The sequence below is a fragment of the Paramisgurnus dabryanus genome, chromosome 20 (genome assembly GCF_030506205.2).
Source record: "Paramisgurnus dabryanus chromosome 20, PD_genome_1.1, whole genome shotgun sequence".
Classification (NCBI taxonomy): Eukaryota; Metazoa; Chordata; class Actinopteri; order Cypriniformes; family Cobitidae; genus Paramisgurnus; species Paramisgurnus dabryanus.
This window is the reverse complement of record NC_133356.1, coordinates 7,965,739-7,982,899: the sequence shown is the minus strand read 5'-3', so window position 1 is coordinate 7,982,899 and position 17,161 is coordinate 7,965,739. Positions and strand designations below refer to the sequence as shown.

General features: G+C 38.2%; 1 protein-coding gene across 2 annotated transcripts in view; it reads right to left on the bottom strand.

Annotated features, from left to right (window-relative positions):
- foxn2a (forkhead box N2a) overlaps nt 1-6,824 on the bottom strand; it is a 54,964-nt gene extending 48,140 nt beyond the window's left edge. Inside the window, exon 1 of one of the 2 annotated variants that reach the window (XM_065296205.1) lies at nt 6,710-6,824. The gene's annotated coding sequence lies outside the window, so the exon portion shown is untranslated. The remainder of the gene's footprint in view (nt 1-6,709) is intronic. The other variant, XM_065296204.1, reaches the window with a different exon arrangement.
- Nucleotides 6,825-17,161: the final 10,337 nt, after the last annotated feature.

The window sequence follows — 17,161 nt, the reverse complement described above, 5'->3', positions numbered from 1 at the left end:
TACAAATTAGCACTACGCCTTGAACTGCTACATAAAAAAACTGTTATACATCCATCCGGTAGTTCTGGTTTTTGTATATTGGTGTGTGTGTGATGGAGGCCTGACTGCTACATTTGTTGTCCTACTGCTATAATAAACAAACCCCATTTATTTAGCAATGAGTGACCTGCACAAAGGACTATTGTTGCCAGTGACACAAGGCGCATCTAGAGCCACTTTCGCTCTCGTAATCAGGCCAACGGTCACATTAGCATCACTTTCAATGGGACAATGACGGCTAATGGAAACTTGTCTCAAATCCCTCGTGCCGACCCACGACAGACGTAGAGATCGAAGTGGGTGGGGGTGAGCGATGAGGGGCGGCCACATGGGAGACTTCACAAACAACACTGTTTGACCAACCGACGGACACGAGACTACGAGGGTGTCTCTTATCCCAAATAAACAGCTTTAGCAAAGTAATGAGCCATCCGTACTAAATTAAGCGTGGATGGGATTTATAAAATGAGCGAATAACACTACAACTAGTAAATTTTGGATGGACTTTGCCAAAAATGTAAATTACTTTAATTTTATTTATTCCATTTATATTCTGATGTTTTTTCACCAAAAAAACGATAATGCCATAAACTTCGATGCATACCTACATGAGTTTCAGAGCTGGGGCGTGTCAATTTTAAAGAGCACCTATTGTCCGATTCACTTTTTTACATTTCCTTTGGTGTGTAAGTGTGTATTAGTTAGAGGTCGAACGATAGTGCATTTTACCGATACCGATAACAAGGTTGGTCCGTACTTGCCGATAACCGATTAATCGACTGATAGTTTTTAAAATGGAAGCTACAAATATGCAGCTTAGCCGGCTAAATCATGAATAAAAGTAACCAGCTGGATATAAACTAATGCAAATGGATGGTGATAATCATGACATTAAACATTTGGGTTGGATTTATCTGCGTGTATTTTTTTTGACGACAAATTTAGGTTCCTGCTGTTGTTTCTCTGCTAATGCGGCATCTAGTCAACAAAATTTTTTCATGATATGAAGCAATGGACGCAACTCGGAAAAACTATCCCATGGATTTTTGCCTATAGCCGATCGTTCCACCAATGAACTATCGGTGCCGATTAATCTAGTATTAGTACATGTTAACGATATACAAAAGGTACAAACCCCAAAGTAAATTATGACGCGAGTTATCGTCTCCAACGTAAATCTCTTCTTGGACTACAACAAACACACTGATTGTAGGCAACGGTTTACTTCCTGGGATTGGTGATGTAGACAAGAACAACATCATATATTATAATTCCTCCCGCTTCGGACTCACAACCTGTAAATTAACTCCTGTTAGCATTGCATTGTGACCAAATCTTTCAAACATGGTAAGGAGCGTCACATTTCCGGCTGACATCAGAGGTATTCAGGCCAATTACAATGTACAGATTAGCATGGCCAATCAGAAATACAGTGCTTTTCAAATCCGTGCGTTTCAGGAAGAGAAACCACACGAACACATTGTATTATAACAGATACACAAAATAACGTTGTTTTTTAGCAATGAAATAGGTGATCTTTAATAAATTATGGTGGAAACAAACTGGTAATAATCATAATGACCTACGCCTGTACTATTTTAAATTGTTGCAAGGGTACTAAAAAAAGCTTCATGTCTTTGTCAGAGAGAAAAGTGAAGGAATATCTGTCCGACAACACATCGCAATTGCAATTTCTGAACTTGTTACTCGTCAATACGAACTTCAGAGGAGGACTTAAAAGCAGCGTAATAAATGGATATGTCTTTCTAATGGAGCTCAAGGAAGAGTGCAGGAAGGGCTTTAGCATTAAAGGAAAAAGCTATTTTTACATTTGCAACCCAAATTCAGTACAAGCACCAATATTGAATTAGCGTGCGCCGGTGTCACGTAACCAAGACAACTGCGGCTTCTGGAGCTCTTGGGGTTGTCCGTCCTCCTGGTAGGGTGGAAAGAATATACTAAATAATAGTGAGGGGTGTGAGGAGGGAGGAGACGTCTAGCTGATGAGAGATGTGCAGCTGCAGCCACAGAAAACAATCACCTACAAACAAAGGCCAGATAGCATCAACAGACACGAGCAATTCAGCCAATGACTGATTCAGAAATCCGACAGATTCCACTTAATGATTCTATTGACGTGAATTAAAAACACCTCACTAAATACTTAACCAAATGAAATTCCTGGATCATAACTAGCTTTAATTAGCACAATTAAATTCCATGAAAAACCAATATGAAGAACGCCAATGTGCATCATTTCCGTCATCCTCAACTAAACCTCAAAAGAGAGCCACAGTGTCAAAAAGAGTCACTGGTGACTATAAATGCAACCATTGTATGTAATTTACATTATTTGTTATTGTAGTGTAAATTCCCAACATGCATGACCTAATTTGCCTGTAGTTAAACATGAGAAACGTAATATATTTCCTCCTCTGTGTTTAAGACAGGACATCCCTTAATATCTGCAACACCCATCCTGAGAAAAATGCATTCAGCCAATCCACATCCTCATCAGCGAACACTTCCGTCCTTCACATGTAAAAGCATTTTCGAATGCTTTCAACACTTTCCAGAAGCGTTTAGCATCAGTGTCGTTGAAGGCCGAATAAAAAGGGAAAAGACTCTGGACTTGAGAGGTCCTTCAAAAAAAGCACACCAGCGAGGGAGGGGGAATCACCATTCACTGGAGTAAAAGGCTCTCAATGGAACGGTAGTATCCTGCTAAGTGACATCCCAGAAGTCCCCCAAAAATTCCCACAATTTATAGACACTACGATGGTGGACTTTAATTTTGCTCTGTGTTTGTAGCTTTAAAAAGTTTGATGACTTAATACTCAAGATATTTCAGCAAGTTTAAAAGCTATGAAACTACTTACATGACAGTTTTTTACATCACCGTATTGGTTTCCTCCGAACTATCGAATGAAATGTTATTTAGGGAAGTTCTTCAATGGCATCAAGCCATCAGCAGTATACTAACACTGCGCACACACATACTATTGTGAGTCTGTTCACAGTTAAATAACACCCGGTTGAGGCGTTCTCTCTCTCTTTTATCTTTTTTGCCTTCTTTGTGTGCTGTTTATCTTGGGTCTTGCTGTCAGCAAACAACATCTGTTGAACGAAGAGATCTGACCGCCACCCACTCCAGTGCACAATTAAACAGACTTATTTGATCTCAATTAACAATCCATTTGACATCAATGGAGGGCCAACAAAGTCTTTATCATAAGGAACAGCGTTTAAAACGCATACACACCTAGTGCATCAACACAAGCCATTTGCGTTCCCTTGTTTCCTGTGTAAGTGTTGTTGTCTTCTCAGGGTGTACCCTAATTAGCCTATTGTCTTACTTTGTTTATACAGTACTTTGAAAAAAACTATCTTCTGTGTTGTTTATCTTTCTGTAGCTTCAACCCTACTTGTACAGATGGCTTTATAGACAACGCTAAAGGCTGATTTATACTTTTGCGTCGGACCTATGGCATAAGCTGTACGTAGCTCGGAGTACCCTAGTGGAAATGTAACAATGTGTTAATTCTACAGGAAACGCAAGGCTGTGATTGGTCTACTAGAACCCCTCTCTCATGTCTCATTTCCGCCTGCAACTACAAAAAAGTTGGGAAAATAGTCCCTTTAGTAACTTTCAATAGCAGGGGACTATTTTCAGGCAGTGCATAATATCACTACACCTGCTGCATTCATGTTACAGCAGCAAAGTCCTTAACTCTTTCCCTGCCATTGACGAGTTATCTCGTCAATCTACAATACCGCTATTATCCACCAGGTGGTGCTCTTCCGCAACTAATAAAACCCGCAAGTATTGCCCTAGGGCAAACAGCTGTATGTCAGTGTATGTTTTAAAGATCGCTCTGCATCTGATCTCTATAAAAAGTCCTTCACAAAAATGTAATTATCTCAGCTTTTTGCTCCAAATTTTGTGTTTTTGATGAAACCTACCCATATTTGAGAGGTGATAAAACAGAACACATGAAGGCAGGATGAAACTGATTTTTTGTTTGAAAGCAGAGGGTCTGTTCTTTTATTTCATATATTGTATGTTTATATATTTAAAAAGGAGCATTTTCTGGAAGGTATTAAACTTTTGTGAAAATCATGAAAAATGCTGACGGAAAAAAGTTAAAGAGTAACTAAACCCTAAACCAACTTTTTTTTAGTTAATGATCTGTAAGAATGGGGCTTTATTAGTGCTGTTCATTGATTTTAATAACTTTTTTGACATTTGGATACAAAGTGTTTCAATACTCCAATATATGGTGTAAAAACGTCTGAGTGCTGCCCTCTTCAGGTTAAACGGTGGCTACTGCAGTTGAATTTTCCTATTGGATGTTGGGTCCAAAAAATGACTCGTGACGTAAGCAGGTTCAAGCTCACCACTTCCTTGTTACAATCTCACCACACATTTGGTACTAGCTTAGTTCGTCCCCTCTATCTCCGTTGAGATCTGCCCACTTTTCTTGCATTTTTCAAATATTGCCAGTGGGCGGAGTCAGGCTCTGACAAGGGGTTTAGTTACGCTTTAATAATTACGCCAGAATGAGAGTATAATCTTAGCCATATTGGCCTAGAAAATCACAACTTTTAATTTTTCGTGGGTCTTAGTACACAATGTAACTACTCAAGAGTCAAGTTTTAAACAGGAAAAATATTGAAAATCTTTGGTTATTTTTTTGCTCGATGCTAATGGTCTAATCCGATTCAATGGATTGTGCTAAGCTATGCTAAAAGCGGTACCACCAGACCCAGAGATCAGCTGAATGGATGGTAAAAATCAAATGTTTAACTCTAGGGGGGCTGGAAAATGAGCATATTTTCCAAAAAGTGGAGTGTCTCTTTTATTGAAAATTTTATAAACTCACAGTGTAAACTGCAGTCTCCAGGCTCACTGAACCACCGACCGCAATATATTTATAATCCATAAAAAATCCATGTCTGGTAATCTGGTGTTTTTGGTCGTTTTGAATTATGATATGAGTGTATATAAGTGTGATTTTTTGTTATTTCCCTAGCATTTGAGATTGGTTGGACCCACAACCGGTGCATGTCAGACTTAACAAGCGGATGGTGTAAAGACTACATCCAACGTCCGGCGCAGAAGTATAAATAAAGCTTTTTTGTTGGCTCCTTTGACAAAATGCTCTCAAATTTTTGAGTCAATTTAGATAAAAGCCTCTGCTAAATGAATAAATGTATTTCTGTTTCATTTGTTCAAGCCTTTTTCCGTCTTCCATCTTACCTTATCTAGTGATAATCTACTGCATCAAGTGTTTAACTGGCGGCAGACATGATGCTCAGAGCATCGTGAGGCAGATGTGAACTTTTCGGTCATGTCATACCAAGACAAATTTGACGTACAAATACACTTCATGGCAATGCAGAACAAACTGGGTTTCAACTCTGACATATGATAGTTGGTATAATCCAAGTTGTTGTGATTTGAGCCTTGAGGGATCACAGCAGAGACGATTCAATCAATAGGCAGACTTGCTCTCAAAGTCATTATACCCTGAACAGATTGCAACAGGTCAATGAGGGCAGCAACGGGGTTCATATGTAACCCACAGCAGACCCCAGACAAACAGATAGACTTCCCTAAAATCCACAATGTTCACAGGAAGCAAGTTATTGGCATAGGCGAATAAACTTTGGTGTTTCCTGTCAAAAAAATGTCCCTGACACAGGTACGACAAACATGCATATCAACAAAGATTTCTGACAGCGTAGGTGTGATGACTCAAAGATCCCATGATAGCTACTTTCAGTAAGTTCTGTTGTTTGTAACATGCTTGACTTCCATAACCCCAAAATGGTCAAAAACTGGCATTAACTGATTGATTGAAAACCCAACTATATGGTTTATCCCATAATAACATGTTAGGCACAGTGATGGTAACATTTATTCTTTATCAATTAAGAAGCTTTAGTGGCAAATATTAATAATTCATAGTTTCTACAGTAATATGGGCAGATGACATGCTGAGTGACTCCAACATACTACACTGCCTCTAAAACTATTTGTAAAAAGATGTATTAATTTTTTTATTAAACTAAACGTATATCAAATGACAGGATGTTAAAGAGTGATTCAAATGGTAAAAACAGTACAAATATAAAGTTTAACCTGAAATCTTTCTGTCAATTAATTGTCAACTGCTTACATATATGTGCGTTTAAGAAACGTTAAAGCAACGTTGTTGATTTAAATTCGATTTGTTCACACAGTTCATACATCGCAATTCAGCGCGTGAACTCGATTCAGGCAGACACATGAACGACACAAACGACACAATGATATCAACACCAAAGACTGAAGCGCAGAATTCAAGAAAGCATCGATTATCCACTCGGAAGTGCCCCAAAACCTCAGAAATCCCCCGCGCTACTATATCAAGTGTTCTTCGAAACAAAAGGGGAACTTTACTGGACCTCAGCAGCACACAGAGGAATGTTCGCGCTGAGATTATTCTGACTGAAATCCGCCACAAACACGAGCAGTTGAGAAACAAATACAGGAACAGAAGACCAGCCTGATATCCGCCTCGCGCTTTCACGTGAACTTGCCTCGAGGCTGTTAACTTTTCGCGCGCCGCTCACACAAAGTCCATCGATCGGACAAAATATGGCCAAACTTCATTTGGTTACTCACATTCATGCGGAGCGGTCCGATCTCCGACGAGGCGCTTCTGTGAGTGAGTCTGATCAGCAGCTGCTCGCGCTGCGCACACATCACGCCGCACGGCAACGCTACCAAGCCCATTGGCGTTGCCACAGCAACAGACCCACTTCAGCCAATCATAACTCCTCCCCTTCGACGTCCCCCTGGCAACTGCTGCAGCGCACACTTGTGCTAAAGCTTCCGCTCGGTTTCATGGGTTTCACGTGTTTTTCATACATGATATGAAGTTAACAGAACTCCCTGTAGAATCACCGTATGTACTATTTTTATATTATTATAAAATAACACCTATCACCAAGTAATATCTATTATTATTTATTCTGCATTATGTTGTTTAACCCAATTTTATTACGTAGGAGGACAGGTTTCAGCAGCAACAACATAAACAAACGGCTTTTGTGGACTAAACGCAACTTCCGGTAGACTTCAACATAGAATCAATAACAACAGCGTCTTTTGAAATTATTTATTTTTCATAACAAGCTAAATAAATGACAAGAAAATTACATTTGTTCATATATGTAATATCTAATGCGTGTCAACTATTACACTAAGCTAACGTTACTGTGTAAAATAAACAATAAACAACAGTAATCTAGATTCCTTAAATTCTTGCCTGGCTGCCAAACCTCTCTGCACAAATCTGATCCATGCTCGTCGTCTCCCCTCGTCTTTAACAAACCAAAACATTTTATTTTTGACAAGGTATTTGTTTTAGATATCAGTTTATCCACTCGCCAGATAGATAAATAAATACAGATTAGAAGTTCACTTCTGTTCATGTGCTTAACCGCGACAATGTGCGTGTCCGAAGAAACTGTTTATACATTTCTAACATTTGATTTTAGCCTTTAAACAAGGTTTTAAAGTTATTTTAGAAAAATATACATGCATACATACATATGCATTGCACATATATAGATAGATGTTTTATTAAACTTTAATATAAATATTTTACATTCAGTAGCCTACGTTGGAGAAAGTTTTGGAAAACTCTTAACGTGCAATTATCATAGGCTGAAGAAGATCAGAAAATCTAGTGCTAGACACCAAAACAACTGTACTGATCATCTCACCAAATTGCTGTTCTCACACGTGGTTGCAAAGACGGCAGCGCAAGACTTTTGGCTCATGGCATGGAGTGAGCATGTTTTACTCAACTAAAAACAGTGGCAAGACATAATGTCAGGCTGGGTTTCCTCTATTTGCACTACAGGAAATAATGAAACACTGTATCGTTGATGAGAGGACTGATGATATGGTTTCAAGCACCACTAGCAGAGTACTTACATGCTATGAAACCCATCATTTAGTGATAATCCCACCAAGAGGAATTCAGGTCATTGTAATAGTCGGCCCTTATGAAATACGACACTTATCTGGTTGTTCAACAAGACAAACAGGATTTCTTGAGCTATTTGCTAGCACAGTGGAAAATGTATAAATCAAAGAAATAAGCTGTAATGTTGGATAGTCAGGTTAACTGCTATTCAGAATCAGGATCTTATTTAAATGCTGCTTAATCAAATGCTTGGGGCAATTTAATCTCAAAATCTATTGGACTATGGGATCGAACCCACAACCTTTAATGCTTCTGCAACACTCTTCCACTGAGCTACAGAAACACTAATCATAATATCCTTAATATCTGATGGAAATTAGGGCTGCAAAACGATTAATCGCGACTAATCGTTTGCAGAATAAAAGTTTTTGTTTACATTAATAATTATGTATATAGAAATACACACACATACATGTATAATTTTGAGAAAAAATATTAATATGTACTAGTCAACATTTTAAGTGGATCAACAAAGTTAATCAAAGTTGTCATTGGCTATTGATTTAAGACCACTTTTATGAAAGGATTGATCCACTTCAAATGTTGACTAGTTTATTAAGTATTTATACTTATATATAATACAAATTATATATATATATAAATATACATATACACATGTAAAAATTCTTAAAGGAATAGTCTACCCTTTTGCCATATTAAACTATGTTATTACCTCAACTTAGACAAATTAATACATATCTTTCTTTTTTCAATGCGTGCACTGTACAGCGCGTCGTGAATGTGTTAGCATTTAGCCTTGACCCATACATTCCTATGGTACCAAACAGGGAAGCCACCAAACACTTGCGTGTTTTCCCTATTTAAAGACTGTTACATGAGGAGTTATACCAGTAAGTATGGTTCCAGAAAATAAAACTTTTTTTGGTACCATAGGAATGAATGGGGCTAGGCTAAATGCTAACACATTCACAACGCGCTGTACAGTGCACGCATTGAAAAAAGATAGGTATGTATTAATTCGTCTAGGTTGAGGTAATAACATAGTTTAATATGGCAAAAGGGTAGACTATTCCTTTAATATATACTTGCATCCGTGTGTATTTATATATACATAACAGTAATGCGTGGGTTGATCCGAAATGGTCACCCGCGGTTACGAGTCATCCAAAAATATTTTTTATGATATTCAGGTCGCGGTCGGTCAGGTCGTTTGAAAAAAAGATGCCAATGAACTATTTTAAACAATTACTACTTTTAAAAAATGCGGGCTAGGGAGCTGGTCGGGTACACAATTAATTTTTTTTGCAGGCGGGTTAGTTGAAAATGTCGGTCAGGTGCGGGTTGTTTATACATTGACCCGCGCATCACTGATACATAATTATTATACACAGTACAACAAAATGTTTACTGTGTGTTCACACCAGACACGATAGAGGCGGCAAAAGCGCACTATTCACACGTAGTTGGACTCTTGAACATTTTGAGTTTACTCGCTTCATTCGCGCGTGAAAACCGTGCCTGAAATTCTAGTCATTCTTCACATTCACACGGAAATTCACGTCATGAGAGGGGCTTCTGCGACTCCACTTGCTTCCTGTAATCACGTCACTACTAGAGCAAACTCCTGATTGACACAACGCGAATATTTGCCACAGTCGAGCTTTTTTAACTTGTGCGTTTCTCGCTGCAACGCTCAATTCTCAGGATGCCTATTTGCGTCTTTGCCTTGACTTAACACATAAATCGCTCGCGCTTACCGCTGCTTTCGCATCTGGTGTGAACGCACAGTTATTCTGCACATGATTAGTTGCGATTAACCGTTTTGCAGCCCTAATGGAAATTATTGGTTAACAAACTTCCCCTCAAAACATCATTTAGATTATAATTTCCACAACCAATCAATTCTAATGAAATAAATAAAATGAATTGCTCATTTCATGCAGACTTGTGATTGTGATTGTCATTCGATATCCAAGACGAGAAACACTGAGGCTATTGGAAGGATGAAGATGTGAATGGGTGTGTCTGTGGAGGGAGGGTGTATTGGTCGGACGCCCTGCTGTTTTAATAGCCCATAAATCTGCGCAGGCTAGCGGCCGCTGTATTCAGCTCAGTGAGACCCTTTCATGCAGAAAAATGAATCGGACCAGTTTAAAGTACGCGCAAATGCCCTGCCAAAAGGCACTCGCAGAACACCCACAGAAACTGCAGTCTATATCAGGCGGCTTAGAGCTAATAAAACACTCCATTAATGACAAGCGGGTTTGTTCACGAGATACTTCACTGCACAATCCCTCTCACTTTCTCTTAGGTACTTCTTTGCTCTTACACATGCATGAAACACACTGGTTGCTGTACTTAATCATAACAAGCCGTGACACTTGTATCTGCCTGTAGAAGATTATTGAATTAAGGAAGCTCTTTAATGTACTCAGGTCTAAAACCCCATCTCTGCGGTCTTCAATATCACATTAAAGCGAGACTCCTTTCTTTAATTCCATCACCTCGCATGCAAACTCACCTGACCTACACACCGTACATTTACACGGACTGTCTTTCTGTATACAATGAAGGGAAACATTGCCCTTAAGCACATTGAGTCTTCTCTTATCAAGACATTATGTATCATAATCTGATAGACAACAAGATATGTATGATACTTACAAGTGCAAAAGTCACCAGGACGGTGCTATAAAGTGTTGCACTTGGTTACCAGGGTGTTACAATGTTACTAGGGCGTTAGTAGAGTGTGAAGGTGTTGTGCCTATTGATCCAAGTAAAAAAAGCTCTGGCCTTAAATATCTGATATTTTGCTCTTCTAAAAGTTTAAAATCATTAGTTTAAAAAAAAACTTCTAACCTTAAATATGAGTAAAAGTAAAGTAACACTTGCCTTTAAATGGCATACAAATAACACAAATTATACTACTAAACTTTCTAAATATATTAAATATTCAGATTCAATGTTTGTACAATACTCAATGTCAAATGTAAGGTGGTCTGACCCAAGCAAAGGAAAATTTTTGATGACGGCAAAACCATACAAAACCCAGCTTCATTGTCTGGCAGTTTGAGAGCATTTACATAGATAAAGGCAGCAGGGCGGCCAAACCGGGTAAACAAGATTTATTTGCATTTACCTAAGGGCAACTACCAGCTAACTGTGGCACTCCCATTGGCCATCTGCTTTGCTTTTATTTCTTTAAATAACCAGATGATGTTAATGTTCATGACACTGTCGTTAATTGTTGTTATGATTAGTTCTCAAAAAAGTGTGTAATATGACGAATGGAATGTATTTACGTTTTAAAAAGCATGTTTAGCAATGTCTTGTGTTCAAAGGGCATCCTACTGTTTACTGTCTACATAGCTACAGACTTTGCGTCTACAGTTTTGGCTCAGAATGCAGTCTAGGTAGGCAGCTCATAAAGTAAGGGAACAAAGCTAGTGTGTACTACAGTATTCTTGTTGGAAAAATATTATTCTTAAACATTATCCACCCTTGGTCGGTTTTAATAACCATGCATACACACAAAACCAACACTAAACATTTGTCAGCGACACATAACATATTAAAGTTTGATTTGCATAAAGAAAACTATTGTGTGCCACTTAGATTTGTTTTGGTTATTACATTGAAAAAGAAAAACAATGTGAAAATGCTTAAATATTTATACATTTACATAAATATTTGTTATACTGGCTGTTGATGAAAATAAACAAATCATTTACAAATGACCGTATAATGAGAACATAATGAGAATGCCCACTGAGAATAGCGTAAGTGATACAGCGGCAAGATTTTGCGTGTGAAACCGAATCAAAACATTTTAATGCTTCTTAATATGCCTATTTATCATATTATAAAATTGAATATTTTTATGTTCTTTCATCCTGATCTCACAAGAATTTGTACTTATATTACGAGTTTGCTAATTTGTATGAAAGCAAATCATACAAAAACCTACAAATGGTTGCATGAATTAAAGGCGGGGTGCATGATCTCTGAAAATCTCTGATAGACCCGCCCCACACATACGCAACCCAGGCAACAATGTCGTTTAGTAGACGCCCCTTACTGCTGATTGACTACAAGTGTGTTTTGGTACTCGGCCCTACTACAAAAGCATGCACCCCGCCTTTAATATGAATTGAGAACCTCGTAAAATATGTACAAATTTGCATGAGATTGTGAATAGATTTTAAGCAGAAATTACACAAGTGATGATATTCAGATCTCTAAGCTCTCTACATTAACACTCTCTGTTAGTCCAGATGTGATGTGTGGTGCAACACACCGAGCTTTATTAAACACCGAGACAGTAGTGTGTACTTACAGTACAGACAACTCTTTGTGTGTGTTTGGCTTTTATGAAATGGGTCAACAGCTCCTGCTTGACTCTTATCTGTGCTGATAGACACATGAAGGTAATAAAACACTCGACATGCAGTGGAAAGGCACAAAAGCACTGCTGTGCAATTAACGAAGTTTTGATCTAGTATAGATATAACTTTGCATAGTGTAAATACTCGTGCAACACCCTTCAGCCGTGACTTCTTTATAATACCTCACAGCTTCAAGTACCTTTAGCTTACATATTTTTCAACAGTGCAACATATAAGCTCTGTACAAAGTAACACCATTTACACATGTATAATATAATTTTTAATAATCAATTATTAATAGGTTTTCCACACAGACTGTGTCTGCATTTATTCCTTATGTTAGTAAGTGTTGAACTCACTCTCACAAAGACAAAAGTCATGGAGAAATGATGGAGAAATTCAGTGTTTACAACACCATACTCCGCATGCAAATCAGTTTTCAAAGAGTCGATTGTAATGTCAACAACTGGCATCTGCTGACACGTTTTGAGTGACGGTGTGCAAACATTTTTATTCATTTCTACAGAGGCTCATGGTTGCGCTCTTGTGATGGATTGTGGGATTGATGGAGTTGTACGTGGATGTTATCTTCTGCAGTAAAACAGTCAGGTGCTGCGTCCCATTTCACATACTTGCCCCAAAAGTGAGTACTGCTTATGTGATGGGAAAGTATTTAAGTTTAAGTACATATAGCAAAAGTGTATGCAAGTACTGATACATACTAACACATTGACTGTTTTTGTCGATATGCACATTGTGATTTTTAATAAACACATATTAGAGTTCAAGTCCTGCTTGCAATTCATTATTTCTAATGTAATGTTTACTATACAGTTTTATAAATTCAGGGCATTACTTATTTGAATGTATTAATTCAGTGTAACGTCACTGAACTTCTTCCTCTCGCAATGTGTTGGGGGTAATAGAGGCTCTGTATACTTTTTTCTGCGCCCACGTCCGTCTTGTGCAAGCACGAGTCTGCACAGCTTTCAATGCATTCCCAAACTTTTTTTTTCATTTACAGTACATTCAAAAATTCAGGATAGAAGAAGAAAAGCAGCGTATCCACCATTGAATACAAAGTTTAAAACAAACAAAAAGAAAACAAAGAACAGGGATCAAACATTATGGTGAAGGAAATGCTTAGCTTTTTGTTCTTGGAAAATATAAGAAGAAAAGACAATGGTGTGTGCAAACATTATGTGTATGTTGTTTATAGTCGAGTGTCCCGTTTCAAAATGTTTTTATGCATGCACTGTTGTACGCAAATGCCTGTGCAGTCTCAAAAATTGGGCTGCACAGGAACAACCGCGGACCCTGATGACAAAAATTAAAGGTGCAGTGTGTAAATTTTAGTGGCATCTAGTGGTAAGGTTGCAAATTGCAACCAATGGCTCATTTAACAGCTCACCCCTCACAAAACGCATAGAGAAGCTATGGTAGCCACCACCAGACAAACATGTCATCTTCGGAGACAGCTTCGTAAAAAGGTTTTGTCCGTTAAGGGCTTCTGTAGAAACATGGCAACACAAAATGGCGACTTCCATGTAAGGGGACCCTCGTTATGTAGATAAAAATGTCTCATTCTAAGGTAATTAAAACATAAGGGTTCATTATAAAAAGGTTTTTATACACCCCTGATAATATAGTTTTGTATATTATTTTGCATTTCTGTCAAGAGATCCTTCAAAAAATTGCACACTGCACCTTTAAGTCATGCGGACAGCACGTGTATGCGAAGGTATACCTTGGGCTTAAGACTGGGCATGAAAGACCGTTATTGTATTCTAAATATACTATTTAAACACTTAGTTTTGGACGTGCTTATTCTACTTTTAATCATCTTTGTCTGAGATTATCAGAAGCCCAGATAATCTTTTGCCATTTGACAAAAGCTATTCAAAACACCCGATAATACAATACATTGTTTATAGATGCAATCAAATTAGTTTATTGATCCCCTGTTGTTTTATTACCTCTGTAAATTCTGTTTTTCTTCAGTAATGGTTGTTTCATGTGGGCCAATGAACACCTTTGAAAGTTAATAAAGTGAAATCTACATGGTTTGATTGGAGATTCAGAGGAACAGCAGTGGTTACCCCAATCGCATGCAATGCACATGATCTGTTTGTCACATGGTGGAACGCCATCATATTTGATCTAATCTAAAAATCTTTGATATCAGACACTTACCCAGAAAAGGAAAAAATCTGAGAGGAACGACAATTGCAGGACCCATTGCTGTATAGAAGTATTGAGATATTAAAGGGATAGTTCACCCAAAAAAGAAATTTTATTTTTCCCCTTACATTATTCAAGATATTTTTAAGAATGTTTGTAACCAAGCAGATCTGAGGCACCTTTGACTTCCATAGTAGGAAAAAATAATACTATGGAAGTGAATGGTGCCCCTGATCTGTTTAATTATTAACATTTTTCAAAATATCTTAACTTGGTGTAGCAAAACAAAGAAATTTATACAGGTTTGGATCAACTTTTTTGGTGATAACTGACATAGATTAACCCACTTCTAGCCAAAATAAACCTGAATTTGGTTACATTTAGTTTTGCCAAAATAACTTGTGAGCTATAGGATATTCCATCGTGTAAGGAAAGTCACGAGTAATTACAAGGTGTTTGTTTTCATTTATTTTATGGTTAGACGTCTATTACATTTTTACTGACAATCTGGGCTGTTTAGACAGCTATTAGACGTCTTTAAAACATCACACCATGTTTTGCAGAAACAAGCATCAATCATATTCAGCGCTAGCAGAACTCTTGTTTTATTATGTATCAACATGCAGTATAGTGGTTGTTTGGGGTAACACAGTGTAGTGGTGTCCCGCGCCTATGGCCTTCATAGCAGAGCCCCTCACCCACGGCTTCAGGCACAAGTGCACTTTTGTCTCATGGGACAATTATGATGCTGTGCCTGCTGCTGTCGTTGGACTCAGTGTGGGCCGTAAGACACGCTAAAGCTGCCATCATTGTTCTAACAGAGAACCTCACACCCCAAACTAAATCATCTGTGACCGACGGGTGTAAATATCATAATGTGCATATTTGTATCTTTCGTACATTAGGGCAGAACATTTTTGATATACCCACAGACAATGTGACCTTGACAAAATTAAATGGGAAATGTTTAAGCACATCTCTGACTTTTGATAGCAGGCTTCAACATGTGGAGATAAATGTGGGTTATTGAGGAATTGTAACTGTCAAGAAAAAGGATTTGGTTGGGGTCTGTTTGGGAACATTTAGGGTACAACTGTTGTGGTTGTACACTCAGTGGGTCATATTTAAGCCTTAAGGAATTAAAATGAACTAGGTACAACTTTGTATCACTTGTGCGACCAAAAGGTTGATGTTTGGGTGATTCAAGGCTGCCAAACCCTGCAAGTATGAAAAATTTGATATACAACCCCAAAACAGAAAAAGTTGGGACACTGTAGAAATTGTGAGTAAAAAAGGAATGGAATAATTTACAAATCTCATAAGCTTATATTTTATTCACAGTAGAATATAGATAACATATCAAATGTTGAAAGTAAGATATTTTGAAATGTCATGCCAAATATTGGCACATTTTGGATCTCATGAGAGCTACACATTCCAAAAAAAGTTGGGACAGGTAGCAATAAGAGGCCAGAAAATTTAAATGTACATATAAGGAACAGTTGAAAGACCAATTTGCAACTTATTAGGTCAATTGGCAACATGATTGGGTATAAAAAGAGCCTCTCAGAATGGCAGTGTCTCTCAGAGGTCAAGATGGGCAGAGAATCACTAATTCCCCCAATGCTGCAGCGAAAAATAGTTTTCTGAGCTTCTCAGAGAAAAAATGCAATGAGATTGAAGTTATCATCATCTACAGTGCATAATATCATTCAAAGATTCAGAGAATCTGGAACAATCTCTGTGCGTAAGGGTCAAGACCGGAAAACCATACCGGATGCCTGTGATCTTCGGGCTCTTAGATGGCACTGCATCACATACAGGAATGCTACTGTAATGGAAATCACAACATGGGCTCTGGAATACTTCCAGAACACATTGTCAGTGAACACAATCCACCGTGTCATTCGCTGTTGCCAGCTAAAACTCTGTAGGTCAAAAAAGAAGCCATATCTAAACATGATCCAGAAGCGCAGGCGTTTTCCCTGGGCGAGGCTCATTTAAAATGGACTTTGGCAAAGTGGAAAACTGTTCTGTGGTCCAACGAATCAAAATTTGAAGTTCTTTTTGAAAAACTGGGATGCCATTTCATCCGGACTAAAGAGGACAATGACATCCCAAGTTGTTATTAGCGCTCTTTTCAGAAGCCTGCATCTCTGATGGTTTGGGGTTGCATGAGTGCGTGTGGCATGGTCAGCTTACACATCTGGAAAGGCACCATCAATGCTGAAAGGTTTATCCAAGTTCTAGATACATATGATCCCATTCAGACGTCGTCTCTTTCAGGGAAGACCTTGCATTTTCCAACATGACAATGCCAGACCACATAGTGCATCAATTACAACATCAAGACTGCATAGAAGAAGGATCTGAGTACTGAAATGGCCAGCCTGCAGTCCAGATCTTTCACCCAAAGAAAATATTTGGTGCATCATAAAGAGGAAGATGCGACAAAGAAGACCTAAGACAGTTGAGCAACTAGAAGTCTGTATTAGACAAGAATAGGTCAACATTCCCATTCCTAAACATTGGTCCTCCTCCAGCTGTTCCTTT